General features: G+C 36.7%; 1 long non-coding RNA gene across 1 annotated transcript in view; it reads right to left on the bottom strand.

The window, feature by feature from the left end:
• The window catches only part of LOC112672544 (uncharacterized), a 246,685-nt gene extending 228,726 nt beyond the window's left edge, over positions 1 to 17,959 (bottom strand). The window contains exons 1-2 of the long non-coding RNA XR_003144350.2: positions 17,804 to 17,959; positions 17,380 to 17,497 (exon numbers count right to left, since the gene is read on the bottom strand). This is a non-coding gene — a long non-coding RNA (uncharacterized LOC112672544). The remainder of the gene's footprint in view (positions 1 to 17,379; positions 17,498 to 17,803) is intronic.
• Positions 17,960 to 21,283: the final 3,324 nt, after the last annotated feature.

Below are 21,283 nucleotides of genomic sequence, written 5' to 3'. Positions count from 1 at the left end.
TGATCTTAGGGGAAAGGCTCTCAGGTTTTCCCCATTGAGAATGATATTTTCTGTGGGCTTTTCATAGATGGCTTTTAAGATACTGAGGAATGTTACTTCTATCCCTACACTCTGAAGAGTTTTGATCAGGAATGGATGCTGTATTTTGTCACATGCTTTCTCTGCATCTATTGAGAGGATCATATGGTTCTTGTTTTTTCTCGTTTATGTGATCTGTCATTTTGATTGCTTTATGAGTGTTGAACCAGCCTTGCATCCCGGGGATAAATCCCACTTGGTCATGGTGAATAATCTTAATGTACTGTTGGATCCTATTGGATAGTGTCTTTTTGAGAATTTTTGCATCCGTGTTCATCAGGGATATTGGTCTATAATTCTCCTTTTTGGTGGGGTCTTTGGTTTTGGAATCAAAATGATGCTGGCCTCATAAAATGAGTTTGGAAGTATCCATCTCTTTCTATCGTTCAGAACAGCTTTAGTAGAATAGGTATTGTTTCTTCTTTACGTTTGATAGAATTCCCCTGGGAAGCCATCTGGTCCTGGACTTTCATGTCTTGGGAAGTTTTGGATGACTGCTTCAATTTCCTCCCTGGTTATCGGCATGTTCAGGTTTTCTATTTCTTCCTGTTCCAGTTTTGGTAGTTTGTGGTTTTCCAGAAATGTGTCCATTTCTTCTAGATTGTCTAATTCATTGGCATATAGCTGCTCATAGTCTTTTCTCTTTTGTTTTTAATAAGGCTGGCTAATCGTTTATCTATCTTATTAATTATTTCAAAGAACCAACTCCTGTATTTGTTGATCTGTTCCACAGTTCTTCTGGTCTCTATTTCATTGAGTTCTGCTCGAATCTTTATTAATTCTCTTCTTCTGCTGGGTGTAGGTTTTATTTGCTGTTCTTTCTCCAGCTCCTTTAGGTGCAAGGTTAGCTTTTATATTTGAGTTTTTTCCAGTTTTTTAAGGGATGCTTGTATTGCGATGTATTTCCCTCTCGGGACTGCTTTTGCCGTATCCCGAAGATTTTGAACGATTGTGTCTTCATTCTCATTTGTTTCCATGAATCTTTTTAATTATTCTCTAATTTCCTGGTTGACCCTTTCATCTTTTAGCAGGATGGTCCTTAACCTCCACGTGTTTGAATTTCTTCCAAATTTCTTCTTGTGATTTAGTTCTAGTTTCAAAGCATTATGGACTGAAAATATGCAGACAACAATCCCAACCTTTTGATATTGGTTAAGACCTGATTTGAGACCCAGTATGTGGTCTATTCTGGAGAAGTTCCATGTGCACTTGAGAAGAATGTGTATTCAGTTGTGTTTGGATGAAAAGGTCTGTAAATATCTGTGAAATCCATCTGGCCCAGTGTATCATTTAACGCTCTTGTTTCTTTGGAGATGTGCTTAAAATTAGATCTGTCATTTACAGAATATACCATGTTGAAGTCTCCCAGTATTAGTGTATTATTATCTAAGTATGTCTTAACTTTGGTTATTAATTGATTGATATGCTTGCCAGCTCCCACATTAGGGGCATAAATATTCATGATTGTTTTGGATAGATCCTTAAATATGATATAGTGTCCTTCTTCATCTCTTACTACAGTCTTTGGGATAAACTTTATCTGATATGAGGACTGCTACCCCTGCTTTCTTTTGAGGACCATTTGAATGGTAAATGGTTCTCCAACCTTTTATTTTCAGGCTGGAGGTGTCCTTAGGTCTCAAATGAGTCTCTTGTAGACAGCAAATAGATGGGTCTTGCTTTTTTATCCAGTCGAAAACCCTGCGCCTTTTGATGGGGTCATTAAGCCCATTCACGTTCAGAGTTACTATTGAAAGATATGAATTTAGTGTCATCATGATACCAATTCAGTCCCTGTTTTTGTGGGTTGTTTCCTTGGACTTTCTCTCTTTCTTTTACAGAGTCCCCCTTAATATTTCTTGCAGAGCTGGTTTGGTGGTCACATATCCTTTCAGTTTCTGCCTATCTTGGAAGCTCTTTATCTCTCCTTCTATTCTGAATGAGAGTCTTGCTGGATAGAGTATTCTTGGCTGCATGTTCTTCTAATTTATGACCCTGAATATATCCTGCCAGCCCTTTCTGGCCTGCCAGGTCTCTGTGGAGAGGTCTGCTGTTAACCTAATACTTCTCCCCATATAAGTTAGGGATCTCTTGTCTCTTGCTGCTTTAAGGATCTACTCTTTATCTTTGGAATTTGCAAGTTTCACTATTAAATGTCGGGGTGTTGAATGGTTTTTATTGTTTTTAGGGGGGGGAACCACTCTATCTCCTGGATCTGAATGCCTGTTTCCCTCCCCAAGTTAGGGAAGTTCTCAGCTATGATTTTTCAAATACACTTTCTGGTCCTCTGTCCCTTTCGGTGCCCTCTGGAACCCCAATTAAATGTAGATTTTTTTCCTTCTGAGGCTGTCATTTATTTCCCTTAACCTTTCTTCATGATCTTGTAATTGTTTTTCTCTTTTTTCCTCAGCTTCCTTGCCATCAACTTGTCTTCTATGTCACTCACTCATGCTTCTACCTCATTAACCCTTGTCATTAGGACCTCCAGTTTGGATTGCATCTTATTTAATTGATTTTTAATTTTGGTGTGACTGGATCTAAATTCTGCAGTCATGAAGTCTCTTAAATCCTTTTTGCTTTTTTCCAGAGCCACCAGTAACTTTATAATTGTGCTTCTGAATTGGCTTTCTGACACTGAATTGTAATCCAAATTCTATAATGCTGTGGGAGAGAGTACTGTTTCTCATTCTTTCTTTTGTGGTGAGTTCTTTTTTCTAGTCATTTTGCTCAGTGCAGCGTGGCTAAAAACAAGTTGTACTGAAAAAAGGGAAAAAAAAGAAAAAAAGGGGAAAACAACAAAAGATAAAAACAAAACAAAACGAAAACAAGGAGGGGTATCCTCTGGTTCTACATACTGTAAGTCCCTTGACTTCCCCTGGAGCTTTCCAGCACTGCTTGGTCAAGAACTTGCTCTTCCCCTGTCCTTCCAGCTGGTCTTTTGGGGGAGAGGCTTTCTGTGCTCTCTGAGGTGTCCACCTGGGGGAACTGCCCCGCCCCCTGCCAATGCACAGCTCAGTGGGAGCTGTTTATCCCTTGAGGCCCCTGTTCCCTGGTGGCCCTGCTGTGTCCCAGGAACAGGGTGACACAAGGAGGTACAATGCAGTGGCGGCGCCCAGCTCTTCAGACCTGGAGTCAGCTTCCACAGTGACTGCCAGAGCTCCCAGTCGGCACTGGCCTGGATGCTCCGGGGGTGGGGGGGGTGCTGACCACAGCTCGGGGGTGCCTGGTGGCAGGAGTGTCCTCGCTGTCCTGTGTCCACCTGGCCTCTGCATGTCCCAGGGGGAGCCCCGGATCCTTGGCTATGTCCCCCCGCACCCTGGGCTCCGGAGCCTGTGCCACTGGAATCACGCTCCCCAGGCTGCAGCAGCCCCCTCCGCATGAAGCCGCAGCCCAAGCTGTTCCCGGGGGCCCTGCCAGCATGAGCTCTAGCTCTTTACTGCCCTCGGCCCACGGGGTATGGCACACTCTCCCTGGGACGTCCCTCCTCTGTTAGTGACCTCCTGGGATCCTGCCCAAGTTCCCTGCAAGCACCTTTACATCCGGGAAGACTGGTAGAGTTCCTGCTTCTCTGGTACTGGGCTCTCCTGTCCCGGGGCACCACCACCTGGCCTTAGCTCGGTTCCTCGCGGGTGCCCCTCCCCGAATGGATTCTCTTTTATTTCTTTTCCGTCTTTCTACCTTGATAGAAGCACGAATTCTTCTCACTGTAGCATTCCAGCTGTTCTCTCTTTAAGTCTCAGGCCGAATTCGTAGGTTTTCAGGATGATTTGAAAGTTATCTAGGTAAATTGGTGGGGACAGGTGACTTGGGGACCCTACTCCTCCGCGTCTTGCCCCGCCCCCAAACATATTTTTTCAGATTTGATTAATTTACATATGGTCTCCATAACCCTCAAAAACTAAACCAGTAAGAAACCTCAGGATCTTGCTCCTCTTCACACTTAATCCCATCTGGGAAAATTAACCAGGAAATATAGTTTATAAGGTACATCTGAATATGTCAAACATGTATAAAACAGTGCTTCAGGGACCATTAAGTCACAACTTCCTTAATCAGCTACCATCACTATCTTCCTGAATATATGACCAAAATATAGAAGAAATGACCATGCTGCTACTGCTAAGTGATTTAATGTTACTCCTATTAAAATATCTAACAAAAATGATACAGTATGCAAGTGCTTATATCTTTAATCCTTGATGCTTTTGCTTTGTGAGCCAAGAGTAAAAGATATTTAGTTAAGTAGGGAACATCACAAAAAAAACTTCACCCCACCAAAACATTCAGCCTGGTATTACCCAAAAATGTTTAACACAAACACTGACTGAAAAAATGTGAATATTCCATTAAGACATCTTAGTTGTTTTTATTAATGAAAGTAGCTGCCATTTATTGTGGAACTATTATATGCCAGATACTAAAAACTAACTTGCTTGGGTAAGCATAACTACTAAAAGGGAGAACTAGGAATTGAAACCAGTGTTGTATGACTCCAAAATATTTTCACTGTAAGGGCAATGTTGCCTACACTATTTGGTTACCTAACAAACTGAGAGGAAATTCTCATCATCCATTCATGACAATGTCACAACTAATATCTGCACCGATTGTTGATTTTGTTTTTGTTTATGGACATCTGCTATGACGACATTGCTTTGATATACTATCTTATTTCATCTTAAGGTGTCCCAATTCTTCCTAAGATAATGTATTACAAATAACCCAAATAAAATATGGGTAGAGAACCTGAATAGATATTTTTCCAAAGACATACAGATAGCCAACAGACATATGAAAAGATGCTCAAAATCACTACTAATTAGGGAACTGCAAATCAAAATCACAATGAGATATCACCTTACATCTGTCAGAATGGCTAGAATTTAAAAAAAAATGAATGAATGAATATTGGCAAGGATGTGCAGAAAAAGGAACCCTTGTGCACTGCTGGTGGAAATGGAAGCTGGTGCACTGTGGTAATTCAAATAGAATTAATACATTCATTTAAGCAAAAGAATTATGTGGTAATTCTATCTGAATTCTATCTGAATTACCACATAATTCTTTTGCTTAAATGAATGTATTAAATTTGACACTGTATGTGTGGGTTCACATGAAATCTAAAAATAAAAGGATCAGGGACATTATTTTACATATATTGCATTATAGGTATGTATATGTTTAGGTTAAGTGATAAATGAGTAAGTTGTACCAAGCAATTAGAATTATGAGTTTATGTATGTGTTTTATGTTTGATGGAAAGGGTGTCTAAAAACATGTTCGATATAGGGTTTGTTTAAAAATTCTGCATTTTCTCTTTCCCCTTCCTTCCTTTTTCACCAGATCTACCAGCCATTTAACCAAGAATTCCTGGATTTCTACAAAACTGAAATCTGCTGACCATGTCTTTAAAAATAAGGGGAGAAGCAGCCAAAATAAAAGACACCAATTCCCTTGAAGAGCCCTGGTACTTTAGTCAGACAGAAAGATCATGGTTTGCAAACACTGGCTGCAGAGAAATCTAGAGGAGTCAACAGAGTACTCAACATTAAAACCCAGGTAATGTTGCTATGGACTAAATTGTGTCCCCTCAAATTCATATGTTGGAACCCTACCACCAATGTATGCTATATGGAAACAGGACCTTTGAGATGTATTAGGTTTAGGTAAGGTCATGAGAATGGGCCTTGGTGATGAAATCACTGCCCTTCTAAGAAAGACACCAGTGCACTTGCTCCCTCTGATTTGTGAGGACACAGAAAAAAGGTTGCCTTCTATATGCTAGGAAGAGACGGCCTCATCAGAATCTGACCATCCTGATCTCAGACTTTCAGACTCCAAAACTGTGAGAAAATAAATTTATTTTAAGACACTCAGTCTATGGTATTTTATAATGGCAGCCCAAGTACATGAATACAATAGTTTAAAATTTTTAGCATTAAATTTAGAAGAAAATGTTAGCTATGCCATAAACTGCTGAGCCATAAATCTTTAAATTTATACGTTTGAATTGGCAGCGCATTTAATGAGAAAAAAATAGTGTGTTTCCAATCCATTCATCTACTTTCTGATTTTCAGCTTCCTATGGCTATCAACAAGAACAAAATTTTCCATATGTACAATCAAATAAAAATAGATATCTTCACCCATACCAAGAAAAATAGAGAAATGAACCTGAGTATACATCACAAGGTATGAACACCATAAAGAATTTCAGTTACAGGGATATAATCATGATTACTTTGGAGATAAATAACCCTTCCATACTATACTCCTGAATGTATAAGGAAGAACTGAATTTCCCATAGAAATTCTATAGAATCTTAAGGTTCCTTCTACTCATGATACTGCAAAGAGCCTAATGGATCTTCTGACATCCGTTTGTCTGATTCCCCAAGATCCACTCCTCTATTAAACCATCAGACAGTAAAGCACATTTACCACATTATCTCAGCCCTTCAAAGAATTATTTTCATTGAAGCACAACTTTATATAATGGTCTTTGCTTCTATTGAACATTGATACATGAACCATTTGTTTGGGCAATTTTTTTTTTTTTATGTTTGAAGATTTTATTCATGTATGTTCTCTGTAAAAAGAACCAGAAAACAGATTTCCATTTTTTTTTTGCATACACACACACAAATTATCCTCACAGCTTCCTATTGTATCTTTATATATATATATAAAGATTTTATTTGTTTATTCATGAGAGACACAGAGAGAGACAGAGAGAGGCAGAGACAGGCAGAGGAAGAAGCAGGCTCCATGCAGGAAGCCCGACTCAATCCCAGGACTCCAGGATCACATCCCGGGCTGAAGGCAGCACTAAACCACTGAGCCACCAGGGCTGCCTATCCTATTGCTAAAAAATACAAATAAAGATAGTTAAACGCTACATTCCTATTTTTTACTTTTCCTTAACATCTGAGAAAGCCAAATCTCACTGCTGTTTTCTTAGTTTTCCTTAACCCAAGATATGTAATCTATTTCATTAGAGTGCAAAAAATTTTCTACTCTTGAGATATTTAATGTAATGTACTTCTTAATGAGTTAGTATTTCTGAAAGACATATGATACAGTAGCTGAAATGAAGTAATTTCCCTTATACAGGGATTAAACCTTATTATATTTTACCACAGCTTTTCACTGCTGCACTTTAAAAATAATCAAAAATCAAATCCAACTATTATTCCCATATGGCATTTCAAAGACTGTGTCACCTGAGAAGTGGCTTGTGCTTACCAGGCAAATATTGAGCTAAATTGAGGCAAGTACAAAATGCACTGGGGATTCAGTACAATCCAAATAATAAGGCCATTTCACTAAATTTATGACTGAAGGCATGTTGCACAGTGCTTCACAAGACAGGCCATGTAACTGCTGAAATTAAGTAGAATCCTCCATACTAGTATTCTAATATACTAGAAATTTCTAGTATACTTTCATATACTAGAAAGTAGAAATATACTCTGACCACTGCAGATCTCCTGAATCTTCCATGCTTTGCTAGTGAAGTGCCAATGCCATGCTTTGCTAGTGAAGTGTAATATGTTCTGCTCAAATTTCTCAACTTAAGGGAGCTATGTGGAAGATCCCCAACCATTCTCATTGAATTTCAACTCAAGATTGTGTATGAGATAACATAACTCATATATTCTTTATTCATGACAGGTAATGTGAAAATGAGTTTGGAAGTGAAGGGTGGAAGTAACAGAAAAATACATTAGCTCCAGGTTATATTTTATCAGATAACCACATAAGCATCTTTCAAATCTGGGCACATATGACTTATTCATCCTAACAAAGTAGCAGCTGTACAAGTTATCATGATAAGGTACACCTAAAGTGGGGATTAAATACTATGTTTTGTTGGCCAAATAATTCATGGCACCAATTGTCAAAACCCCATCAGCTAAACTGGCCCCTAAAGTCAACTCAAGATAACTGTTTTTTTCCATTATCTTAACCTAATTACTTAAAATGCCCTTTGGGGCAGCCCGGGTGGCTCAGCAGTTTAGCGCTTGCCTTCCACCCAGGGTGTGATCCTGCAGTCCGGGGATCGAGTCCCGCATCAGGCTCCCTGCATGAAGCCTGCTTCTTCCTCTGCCTGTGCCTGTGCCTCTCTCTCACTATCTCTCTCATTAATAAATAAAATCTTTAAAAAATAAATAAATAAAATAAAATAAAATAAAATAAAATAAAATAAAATAAAATAAAATAAAATAAAATAAAATAAAATAAAATAAAATAAAATAATAAATAAAATAAAATACGCTTTTTCTTTATATACTTGAGACCATTTAAATATTACCTGGGAAATTAAAACGAATGAAAACTCCGATAAACACGGCAAATTGAACATAATTATTTATCTTCAGCCTCCAAGAATAACAAAAATAAATAAATAAAAATGGACAAAACACAGGGCAAAGCAAATGAAAGAGTTAACTAAAGCATATAAAATATATCGGTAAAGATGTAAGACAAAAATAGATTCATGCGTGGTAACTGTCCTAGTAGAGGGAGACACTTGCAGCCAATTCTGCCATAGAACCCATAGGGACTCAGTAATTGAAGGCACAGGTATTTGTATAGGAAGGTATGTAGGCGGAAATAGAAGATGGGTCCAAAAAACAAGAGAATTTGCTGAAAGTCTTTATAAATAGAATTTAGACCCTCGTATCAGCTCCCCTACTACACAGAAATCTGGAATTCAAATTCTGAAAAATTTGAACTTAATATAACCTGTGGATTTGAGGCTGCACAGATGAGGACAGGAATACCATGCCATTCTGAAACAGGAACAGTAACTGAATTACACATCCTAAAAAAAGAAGTTTGCACTCGGGTTCTCATGCTCTTCTTCCAGAATGCAACAGTCAAGTTTATATCCCCCTCCTGAGAAGGGGGTTGGAGTAGTCATCCACAAGGAGTGTGATCAGAACTAGAAAACACACACACGCGCACACACACACACACACACACAAAAAAAAACTAGAAAACACATATACATATATCAAATCATTATGCTGCACATCTTAAACTTAGATAATGTTACACATTAATTATAGTTCAATAAAACTGGAAAAAAATAAAACTGGAAAACATATCTACGGATATTGACTTTGGGCTTTTCCCAATGAAATGGTTGAGTTCCTACCAAACAATGCTACAGAAAGACAACAAGCTCTGTACAAAGGAATCTTCTAATTACCTTTCAAACACCTCACTCTTAAAGAGGAACAGATTATCAAAATATTACAAGATATTTCAGGATATCTTAATGAAAAAGAAAAAAGAGATAAACAAGCAGGGAAAAAGCACCTTGGAGAAGAAGAAAAATGCTAAAACTATCATTAATGTGCTCAGAGAAAGGATATATTATTGAAATTATTATATAAAAATAGATTATAAAACAGGAACTCCTGGTGGCTCAGTGACTAAGCATCTGTCTTTGGCATAGGTCATGATCCCAGGGTCTGGGATCGAGTTCCACATCAGGCTCCCCACAGGGACCCGGCTACTCCCTCTGCCTATGTTCCTGCCTCTCTCTGTGTCTCTCATGAATAAATAAATAAATAAATTCTTCTTTTAAAAACAGATTATAAAACAGAAACAGAGAACAAGAAAATATAACTGGGCAGCAGAAATAAATTTAAGAGAAGGATTTGAAGTTAAAATTGAAAAACTTACCAGAAACACAGAACCAAAAAGAAAATAATTTTAAAAAGGAAGGGGGGTGGGTAAGAAAAATTATACAATCAATTCAAGTGTTCCAACAATCAACTGATTAGAATCCTAATATCCAGAATCAAAGCATAGAAAAAAGAAAAGGGGAGTAAATTACCAAAGGGGTGCCTGGCTACCTCTGTCAGTAGAGCATGCAACTCTTGATTTTGGAGTCCTAATTTCAAGATCCATGTTGGGAGTAGAGATTACTTGAAAATAAAATCAAAAAAAAAAAAAAGAAAAAAAGAAAAATACTATTAAAAAATACTGTCCAAAAGAAATTGAGTTTCCATATCGAAAAAGTGCCTAGCAAAAAAAATTTTAAAGATCCAAACTAAGATTATCATGAAATTTAAAAACAGAAAAGATGAAGATGTTAAAATCATCTAAAACAAAAAAATTAATCACACACAAAGAATCAGGAATCAGAATATGAGACTTTTCAGTAGCAATACTAAAGCTAGAAGACAAGAAATAGTTTTAACACTGTGAGGAAAGAGAACATGACTTCCAACAAAGAATTTTATACAAAACAAAAACAAATTTTACACAGGATCTTTTTTGTCTTCTCCTCATTTTTCCTGTTTCCTGTTTTGAGTGCAAAGACATCAGGAATCTAGCAGAGGTTTTCTGAACATCAAAACGCAAGCCATGCATAAGCATGCTGTCACAAAAAGAGTTGAAGCAAGAATCCGATGGCTTTTGGAGATACCATTAACTGCAGAGAACTAGCTCTCTACTACTCTTACATCAGCAAAAAATTAATTTTTTGCTTAAGTCACTGATGTGATGGTATCTGCTGCGCGCAGCCAAATGCAATTTATAGCCTATACACATGAATACAGGAAATGGGCTTTACCAAATTACTAAGGTAAAGGAAATTCTTAGTATGACAAGGAGTTGCATAATGACAGCTTTATATCTAAGAGAGCAATCAGTCCATATTAGAACAGGAAGACAGAGGTATACCTCCCAGAGAAAACAGAACTGACAGATAAACTGATGTCTTTGACATATTAAAACAGGTTTTCTAAATCTGCCAGTGAATTTACACATAAAATGAAGCAAACACATACGTATACACATAATGTGGTCATTAACTCCCAATAAAAACAAAATCTGTACGGAAAGAGTAAGATAATTGAATAATGTGTAATTTCAGTGGTAAACAATATTTAAAAGCAAAAGTCACCACTTAGAAGATGAAATTAGTAGTTCTCAAATGGAGGAAATTTTGTCCTCCAGGGGATATTTCACAATGCCTATAGATATTTTTGGTTATTATAGCTGGGATTTATTACAGGCATCCGGTGGGTAGATGCAGGGATGCTGCTAAACATCTACAGTGTACAGCACAGCGTCTCAAAATAAAGAATCATCCAGCCCCAAATGTCAACAGTGCTGAGACTGAGAAACCTTAGGGAATGGTTATACATTAGAAACACAAAAATGACTTAAAAATTGTAATTTTGAGAAGATAAAGTATAGGTGTTTGGTCTGTGTGTATGTGTATGTATATGCATGTATAAGAGTATAATAGAATTAAAGCCCATCTTTATTACTATTAAATCAATTCATAATAGCTAAAATTAAAGATCAAAAATAGACATTTAAATATATTATTTAGAAATATGAAGGTAAACACTTGTCTCAACTTAAAGCAAGGAGGGTGGCTGCTTCTATATAGTGGGAGTACAAGATAAGGAGGAACAGGGAAGGATATGCTGCTGCTTTTTCTTATAAGCTGCTTCAGACCATTTGAATTCTAAAACTATATTAAATTAATACTTATAATAAACCAATATAAAGTAACAAAATTGGAAAATATAGCAATATGAATTATGGAGCCAGATTTCCTGCTCTAATGCAATGTAAATTTAATCACAACTTGTCTTGGTTAAAACAGCATTTCAGGTATGAAGATCCTCCTATTTCTTCTATATTCTTTGGCTTGATCATTAAATGAATCATTTAGCTCAGTTGTCATGTCTATTTTGCTCACCTTGTCTATTTAGTGCCCTCCATGTGGCCTCCAACAGAACATTGGTCAATAAATAATTTTCTAATTGTTATTAAATTTGGATGAAATTTTAATATTTTTTCTAGTAAGATGTATTCATAGGGAAGAATGGGTTGAAGACATCAAACAATAGCAGGGAAATTTTATGAATAAACAATTTACAAATAAATGTATTTTTCCATATATATAAGAAAGTTTACCTAAAATTATTTTGGGTTCCCACTGAGATTGCAAAAGGTAAAAAAGATTGATGACAATGAATTAGCCAATTAATCTCCTTCACTGCAGGGTAAAATACATATACACTTTGTGGAGAGTTATTTAACAATGTCTATCAAAAGCTTCAATGTACATTTATTTTAGAATCAGTAATTCCACTGAAATTGCTGAAAATGCTTTGAAGTAATAAATGGATAAGATTCTAAAGATTTATGTACAAAGATATTTATCTTAAGATTATTTATGGAAGTAAAACATCTTAGATATCTAAGAATGTAACATAAATTATAAATGAATATATTAAATTATATGCATATACTAATGAAATGCAACCCTAGATATATATTGACATGGATAGATGCTCACAGTATATTAACTGGGGGGTAAAAAAATACACACACACACACACACACACACACACACACACGAAAGTACTACAGCAATCTTTCTCTGGTATAGGACTGTAGGTAATCATCATCTCTCCATACTTTCATAAAATTTCTAATTTATATTTCATCACAAAAACATGTTTTTATAGTTTTTTAATGCTATTTGTTTTGAAAAAATCTTGCCCCACAACCAAATTTCCAGGCTGAGGGATTCCTAGATCTCAACTAAACTGCAGCATAGAGGCCACTGATAAAATCGAGTCCAAAGAAACCATCTTCCAGCTGTCCTGCCCACTTCCCTAGGTCTTCTCTCATCTCCTCTCCATCTCTTCAGAGCCTGTGGAAGAGCTCTGCAACATTTTTCAACACTACAATCAATAACTTACACATTGAGTAACAAAATTAAGAGGGATGTTCTGGTAGAAGGGGAGTGAGAAGTACTCAATAAACAATATTTTCATTTATTAAAGGTGCCTTTGCCAGGAAATCACAGATCTAAATGCTCATAAAGCAGTGCTTTCCTTTGACTTTGTAATTCTATTCTATAAATTTATCGTAACAAACTATGTAAGTGGACAATTATTCAAGAATGTAATCACATTTGACCCACCCCTACAATTTGCAAGGCCCAAAGCAAGAATACAAATGAAGCCCACATACCACATGTCTGAATACTTAAAAATTATAAACCAAGCTAACTATTAAATAAAAATATTTTTCTTTTGCTTTGATAAATCTACCTTCATGATTTTTTTAGAAATGGAAAAATATGTATAAAACTATTTTTATATGACTAAAATTAGGAAAACATCAAAGATGATTGAATATAATCAATACTGTGTATATGTTCATATATATTCCAACATAGTTTTACCTTTATTCCATCAAAACCACAAATTATTTTTATAAGCAATATTATATTATTTTTGCTCTACTGATTGGAATGACCTAAGAGTTAAAGTATAAAATGTCACTATATTCAGAGCATCCAAATTTTCAATATATTTTTATCAAACATGTAAATTAAAGAAAAAAATTAATCATTATAGTAATATGGTTTAATATTGCAAACCGACTCTTAGCTGTTATGCAAATGCTGAAAATTGTGTACTATTTTTGAATGCCTCCAGAACCAAGAATTAGAACACAAAGGAACAGACTATAGATGCTCAGAACTGCTTGGAATGATACATTGTCAGGCAAAAAATCTAAGATATTTTTCCATGTGAGAGAAAGAATTTGACAAGTTAATTAACATCTTTCTATTTTTTTTTTTTTTTACCTAACCACTTGCTCAGATCAGTCCTGCACTTTGAAGGTATATCCATCTATGATTTTGACAATGGCCTGACACACAAAACTGCATGGCTTTCAGACATTGTCCTTTTTTATTTCAAGGACATGGTACATGAGATGAAGAGAAGCATTTCTCTGGAGACTGAATGGTATTTCACAAAAGAGGAAGTTTAGGTTCACTGCCTGTGCTATGAGAGCAGTACGTTCCAGATCCCTGATTAACAGCACTGCCCACACATCCTTTAATAAACTTGTGAGAAGGTGTGCTTGTACTTGATGAACCTACAGATATGTATCTTGAAATTCATCAGTAGCATCCTAAGTGATGAATCCAATAGAATATGAAAACATCATCTCTATGTGATCCCAATGGACTCCTCCCAATTCCTTGAAACTCTGCCTTTCCTAAACTTCCAATGGCAGTACTCTTCCATTTTCCCAACTCTTTCTACTTTTTATGTTTCCTTGACTGAAAACAGGTTAATGATAGCAGTTTATAAGACCAATAAACTTTATTATATGTATACATAGAAGGATGGATGCACCAATGGATCAACAGATTGATGGATTAATGGATCAATGGTTGGGTAAGTAGATGGGTGAAACAAGATACTGATTTGAACTGGGACACTAGGTTTTATTCTCTATTTGGCTGGTTAACTACTGTGTGTTTATGTTTGTATGCATGCATGTATATGCAAAGTGTTTGTGTTTCAGTAATTGAGCATTTTGGCCTTATATATGCAGAAAACAGAGTACATAACAACTAGGGATTATAATTTAGGAGTGAAATAATATAAAAGAATAAATCTGTAACCCTTGACATTCTGATTAAATACTACGAACAACAAACTTCTATTATTTCTATTAATAGGATATCAGGCAATTGAGAAAAATGTTCATTTTTATATTAAATAAACATATCTATATAAAACATCAATATAAAATCTTGTAATGTTGACATTCAGGATATATACATTAAACAAACATATATATACTCATATTTTATATATATATGCACACCCGATGAATGTCAACATTGCAATATTTTTAAAACATGAAAGCATCTCCCAAACTATATTCTACATATTCCACAAGGCTGATTCATTACTTTCAACAAATATCTCATGACCTACTATGTGTCCAGTAAATTTAAACCATTAGAGTTACAAAAAGGAAAAAAAAAGTCTTTTAATTATTTCCTCAAAAAATAGTCTTTTAGTTATTTACTAATGAGGTTTTAAATTTGTTCATATGATCTTACACATTTTTACTGAGATTATTCTAGAAATTTCATGTGTTACCATTTTAGTGTAATGTTTTTGTTCTTTTTAATGTTTATTACTGGTAAAACCAATGATTTGTAGTATTTATTTTGAAAGTGTCCACATTACCAATATTCTTAGTTTTAATAGTTTTCCTCCTGATATGCTTTGCTTTGCCTAGAAAATATTAGTATCATCTGCAAACAGCACTTATAGATACTGAAAGCTTACAGTCAAATACACTCTTTTAGGTTACTAAGAAATGTTGTCTTTTCATAACTTTCTATCAACTAAAACTAATCCTAACGTACTTTTTAAAAACTGAATATATTAGATCTATTCTCTCTCAGATATTTTTGGGTGGGAATTCAATACAAAACAACTCTTCTACCACTTTTTAGCATCCATTCTTATAGTTTTCTGTTTTTCTCTCTGACCCTGCCTTGCACCACTGAATAAAATGCGTATGATGCACATTAATATTTTCTTATTCATAACTTAAGTGAAAAAGAATGTTTTAAGAAGTCACTTTTTCTTAGGCAAAGGAATTATCTAATTACACAATGAACTTAACAATACTAAGTTCAAATAATTTAATTAAGATACCAAACATATTACAGTACTATAAAGTGTTTTATTTTAAACTATAGTTTTTTTCATTACTTGGTTTTATATTTACGATTTTTCTAGTGCTAATTAAAAGCTTTATTATTTTAAATACCATGAGAATACAATGTATACTAAGAAAATACTATTATACTTATGATCCACTATAGAATTCTCTGCTACTAAGCCCCAGTTTTACAGAATTACAGTAAAATATGCAAATGTGGGCACACTTTATTCATGACACGAAATTCTGTATTCACCCTCTCTCTCCTACCTTCTCCCTCTAACTAACCAGACTTGCTAATTAAGAGGGATAAAAATGATTTTTAAAAAAAATTTTTTTTTCAAAAAAGTCTGTTTTCCCCACCTTATCTCTCATTTTTGATCTTTCCCATCCTTGGGTTTCTTATTTTCTTAAAGAACTGCATCCTACCCTAGGCATCAGCAACAAACTAGAAATTTTTTTAGTAATTGTAGGATATTTGTTAGGTCAATCAGTCAAATGGCTGAAGATACTTGGTTTTACCTTCACAGTCTTCCTCACCCACTTCCCACCCACTGTCACACAAGTACATCTATTTTTAATTCTTGGTCCCAAAGACTTTATTAAGGCACCTAATGCAGTAAGCAATTTGCCTATACAGTGATACAGGTCATTGTGTTAAGGTATTAACTAGTAGGAAAAGAAATTCTGATTTCACTAAGGTTTTGTCTAAAACTCACAAAGATTACCAGTTTAAAAAAAAATACAAAATTAAATCAGCTACTCATTTCCTTTTTTATAACAATAAATACTTGATTTGACCTTTGCCCTACTAAATTGACTGCTTCTGTGTCTCCAAAACACTGAAATAACAACTCATCCAAATAAATAAATAAAACAATCAAATTGGTGGTTTCATGCAGTCAAAACTTCATGCTGAAGTTCGGAGATAAAATAATTAAATCAACCATATACTCTGTATGCTTTTGTCTGGTTTTTTTTTTCTTATTTTGTACTGTTGGTAACAATTTGCCAATAACAATTTAGTTATTCCAAGTAAATTTTGAGGAGCTTTGAAAACTTCAAAACAATATTCATTGCTCTAAGTCTGGTCCCATTTGAGTCCCATCCTCAAAAAAAGCCAAAATTCATATAAAAATTTTTGTTTAATTTACTCATCTTACATTTCACAGACTTCTGTATTTAGCATTCTTTGTCATAACTTTATTTTTTTAAGACTTTATTTATTTATTCATGAGAGACACAGAGAGGCAGAGACATAGGCAGAGGGAGAAACAGGCTCCATGCAGGGAGCCCAATGTGGGACTCCATCCCAGGACCCCGGGATAACAACCTGAGCCCAAGGCGGATGCTCAGCCACTGGGCCACCCGGGCATCCCTCTTTGTCATAACTTTAAATCTGTCTGCAGCTCACACTGATTCCTCTACATACAGTATAAGTATAAATACACATAACGCACTTAGTTTTTTTTTTTTTTAAAAGATTCATTCCCCAAATAAAATTAGCTGATTCTATTCTAGATGCATATGGAGAACAGTAAATTGTATTCTCGATAATTATAGCATAAATAACTAACATTAGTTAATATTATTACACTCAGCTCATCAAAGCAATAGTGGGAGATGGGCCCATCTGTTATCTTCATTTTACAGTAAGGGAACTAAGGTACAGAGAATTAAGTAATTTCCCTGTATTAGTCCTCTCAGGCTGCTATAACAAAATGCCATAGATTGGATGACTTATACAAAAGAAATTTATTTTCTTACAGTTTTGGGACCTAGAAGTCCAAGATCAAGTTTCCAGGTAATTCAGTGTCAGGTAGGGCTCTCTTCCTGACTTACAGACGGCTGTCTTCACTCTTGGCATCCTCCTACCGCCTTGGCTCTGTGAAGGGAAAAAGAAGAGGGAGAAGTAGTAAGAGAAAAGGAAACTCTGGTGTCTCTTCTCCTATGGATACTAATCCTGCTGCATCAGAGCCTCCTTTATGACCTCACTTAAATTTAATTACTTCGTCAGGGGACCCCTGGGTGGCTCAGCAGTTGAGCGCCTGCCTTCCACCCGTGGCGTGATCCTGGAGACCTGGGATCGATTCCCACATCGGGCTCCCTTGCATGGAGCCTGCTTCTCCCTCCCTCCCTCTCTCATGAATAAATAAATAAAATCCTAAAAAAAAAAAAAAAATCTAATTACTTCTTTAGAGGTGCCGTCTTCAAATACAGCCACACGGAGAACTAGGGCTTTAACACATGGATTTTGAGAGGACACAGCCAGTCCAGAACACTCCCTGAAGTTACACAGTTAATAAACTGCAGAACCATGATTGAAACCCCAGCAGTCGGACTCCAGAGCCTCACCTTTTAACCATTTCCATCCTTTACTGAGCTCCTTAGAGCCAAGCTTTTACTACACATTAAATAGATGAAGAATTATAGGTATCTTTTCCCCAATGGAAAAAAATAAATAAATAAATAAACCTGTAATTTTACACTGGAAGGAGGAGAGTAGAAAAGCAAGCAGCCCCTATACTTGGCCCTACTCCGTGGGTGGCTTCGTGTTCCACAGGTTCAGTAAGACTTTGAGGAAACGGTTGTTCAGGAAAATGCAGGTGTAGTTTCCTTGTACGCTGCGACGGGTGGAACGGTGACGTCAAGGTGAAGGCCCCGCGCTCTCAGTCAGACATACCCAGGACCAGCCTCAGACTACGTTCTGGATCCCCCGGGTGGCAAATGAGCCGCTTCCTGCCCCGCTTCCGCTGCCGCCGGCCTGCCAGAGACACCGCTTCGTGAGTAAAAGGCAAAAAGGGAGAACGGCTCTTCCGACGTCTTCGCGACGGCTGGGCTCAACTCCGCCAGGCGCCACACCAGCCGGAAGCAGGAAGCCTGGACCGGAAGTTGGGCGCCAGCGCGCAGCCCCGCGCTTTTCAGCCACGCGGCTCTTCCGGCGAGCGGCCTCTCTAGCCCTCCCCGTCTCGCCTGCTCCACCTCTCAGCCCGGCAGGTGAGAAACACAGGTGCATCCGCATCACGGTAGGTTCTTCTCTTTCCGGATTTATTGTCCTCAGGAAGAGACTATATTCATTGATCTTTTGCATAACTTTGAAACCATCTCATTTCTTTCTTTCATAAATTCTTAAATGCTCTACAGGTGTGTCCCATTAAATCTTTGCAGTGATGGGTGGATATGTGCTGTAGGTAATGCCCAACTGGATGTTTCATTTTCAACGTGGTGAACACCGGATCATAGTTTCTCAGATCGACTAAAATCATTATCATTGGCCAATGCATTCCTTTATTAGAAGTATTTAAAGTATTCTTTACGTACGAGTATGTGATTGCCTTTATTTCTACCCATACCCTCAGCCTTAAAATCAAAGCTCACCTATTTCTACAATTAAAATATATGCCAGTTCTCTCATTTGTGGAATTTGACAACACACGAATAACCTAATTGTTGTGCCCAAGATTGTGAATCCGAGAAACCACCGAGGAGCTGACACCGATGCAAACACACGAGGGTTTATTTACAAGCTCGAGCGTGGGTCCAAGTGCACCCGACACAGGGCGCAGGGACTTGGACCCCGAGACTAAGAGGCTTAGCAACTTTATAGGGGCCAGTGGCCAATGCAGGTCGGCACAAGGCGGGTACAGCACAAAATGGAGTCAGTCCTGCTCTGCTTGTCCAGGGGTAGGGGATTTTTGTTAAATTTCCTGGGTCCCACACTAATCTCCTATGCCATTATTGAAAAGCCCTAATATTCAATGACCATTAATGTATAGTTAAATCAAACCACCCTTCATACTTTATAAATGTTATGAGCTATCTGCATTTCCTTTGGTGATTTTTGACCTTTGTGATTTTGAGACATCTTCTCTAATTTAATTGACACTAACGTTAATTCCATAAAGAGAACTAGCTGATTTAAAGCAGCTGAAATCTTAACATAATTTTGAAGCCATCTTACTATATCCTGTAAAACAAGCATATGGTACTACAGAAAGCAATAGGTTGAATTTCAGCAAGAAGGATTTAAGATAAATATGATATTTCCTGATGGATATTTCCTGTTATTTTAAATTTTAAATTATAGAAGTTATAAATATCCTTTTAGAGGAATATTAAAAAGCTTTCCTTTTCCTTGATACATAGGCATCTAAATAGCGTGAACTGTGGGTGTCAAAAGTAATACTTAGAGAAGAAATGTATCCCTAAAGCTGGCAGGCCTACAGCCAACACAAAAATCTAAGCACTGTTTATAGTTATAGTAAATGCATATTTGGTCCTTGTCCCCAGTTTTCGACACAGTTTCTAAAGTCCTTGGAGTTTACTGAATGATAGGGGTGAGAAGAACATCTTTTGTTGTTTATAACAAGCCCCTTTCAGCCAGTTAATGAGGGAACTCTTGGTAGGTGCAAGGTAGCTTTAGGAGAGGGATGGTTGCGAGAGAACTCAATCGTGTACAGGACTGGAACTTTCAGCCCTACCCTCAGACCTGTGGGGAGGGAAAGGCAGAAGGAGATTAATGGCCAGTAATTCAATCAGTCATGCCTGTATAATAGAGGCTCCATAAGAACTCCTTAAAAACATATGTTAACTATACTGAAATTAAAATTTTAAAAATATGAATATGAAAAAAAAAAAGAAACACCTAAACGACAGAATTCACAGAACTTCCGGTTGGTGAACAAATCAGAAGGTAGGAAGGAAGCATGGAAAACAGAAGTCGTAGAATCTTTGGGCCTCTTTCCCATACCTTACCCTATGCATCTCTTCCATTTGGCTGTTTTGAAGGTATATCCCTTTTAATAAACCACTAATAATGAGAAAACTGTTTTCCTGAATTCTGGGAGCCATTCTAGCAAATTATCGAACCTGAAGGGGTTATGAGAACTCCCAGTTTGTAGCCATGTTGTACAGTGTGTGGGTAATCTGGGGACCTAATACCTGTGATTGACATTTGAAGTGAGAGCAGTCTTGTAGGACTGAGTTCTTAAACTTGTGGAGTCTGACAGTAACTCTGAGGAGTTAATGCCAGAATTGAATCAAGCTGTAGGGCATCTAGTAAGTTCATGTCTTCAGAATCAGAGAATTGATTGTTAGTGTTGGAAAACACCATAGAACTCTTTAAACTTCTTTGAAGATAGTACGTCATGTAATGGGGTTAAGTATCCACCATAGCCATACTATACTTATTATTGTTGTTCAGCCTGGTCTAGGCCACCAGCACCTCTAACCCCTCAACAATCTTTTCTTTCCAGAGCAACCTGAGTGATAATGTAAATATATAAATCATCTGTTCAAAATCCTCTTCCCATAGTAAGAATACAAGCAAATGCCTTACTATGTAATAAAATATCACTCATTCCTCTCTTTACACTGCTTTTCCTTACCTCTTCTCCTCTTCCCTCCTCTTTAGCCACACTGGACTCTTGATCTTCCTCTACAAATTCCACCTTAGGGAATTCAGCCTGAAATGTTTTTCTTCAAATGGATTCCCTCGCCATATCCTTCAGGACTCTTACTCAAATATCACACCATCAGAGAGCTTTTTCCTGACCACTGCTACGAACAACAACAGCCCTTCAAACAATATGTCTTCTGTTCTTGTTTTTATTTCTTTAACAATGAAAATACAAACTACACAATGGTCTCTACCCTACTTCTAACTAGAACA

The sequence above is a fragment of the Canis lupus genome, chromosome 10 (genome assembly GCF_003254725.2).
Source record: "Canis lupus dingo isolate Sandy chromosome 10, ASM325472v2, whole genome shotgun sequence".
Classification (NCBI taxonomy): domain Eukaryota; kingdom Metazoa; phylum Chordata; class Mammalia; order Carnivora; family Canidae; genus Canis; species Canis lupus.
The sequence above is the reverse complement of the archived record's forward strand: the minus strand, read 5'-3'. Positions and strand labels throughout refer to the sequence as shown.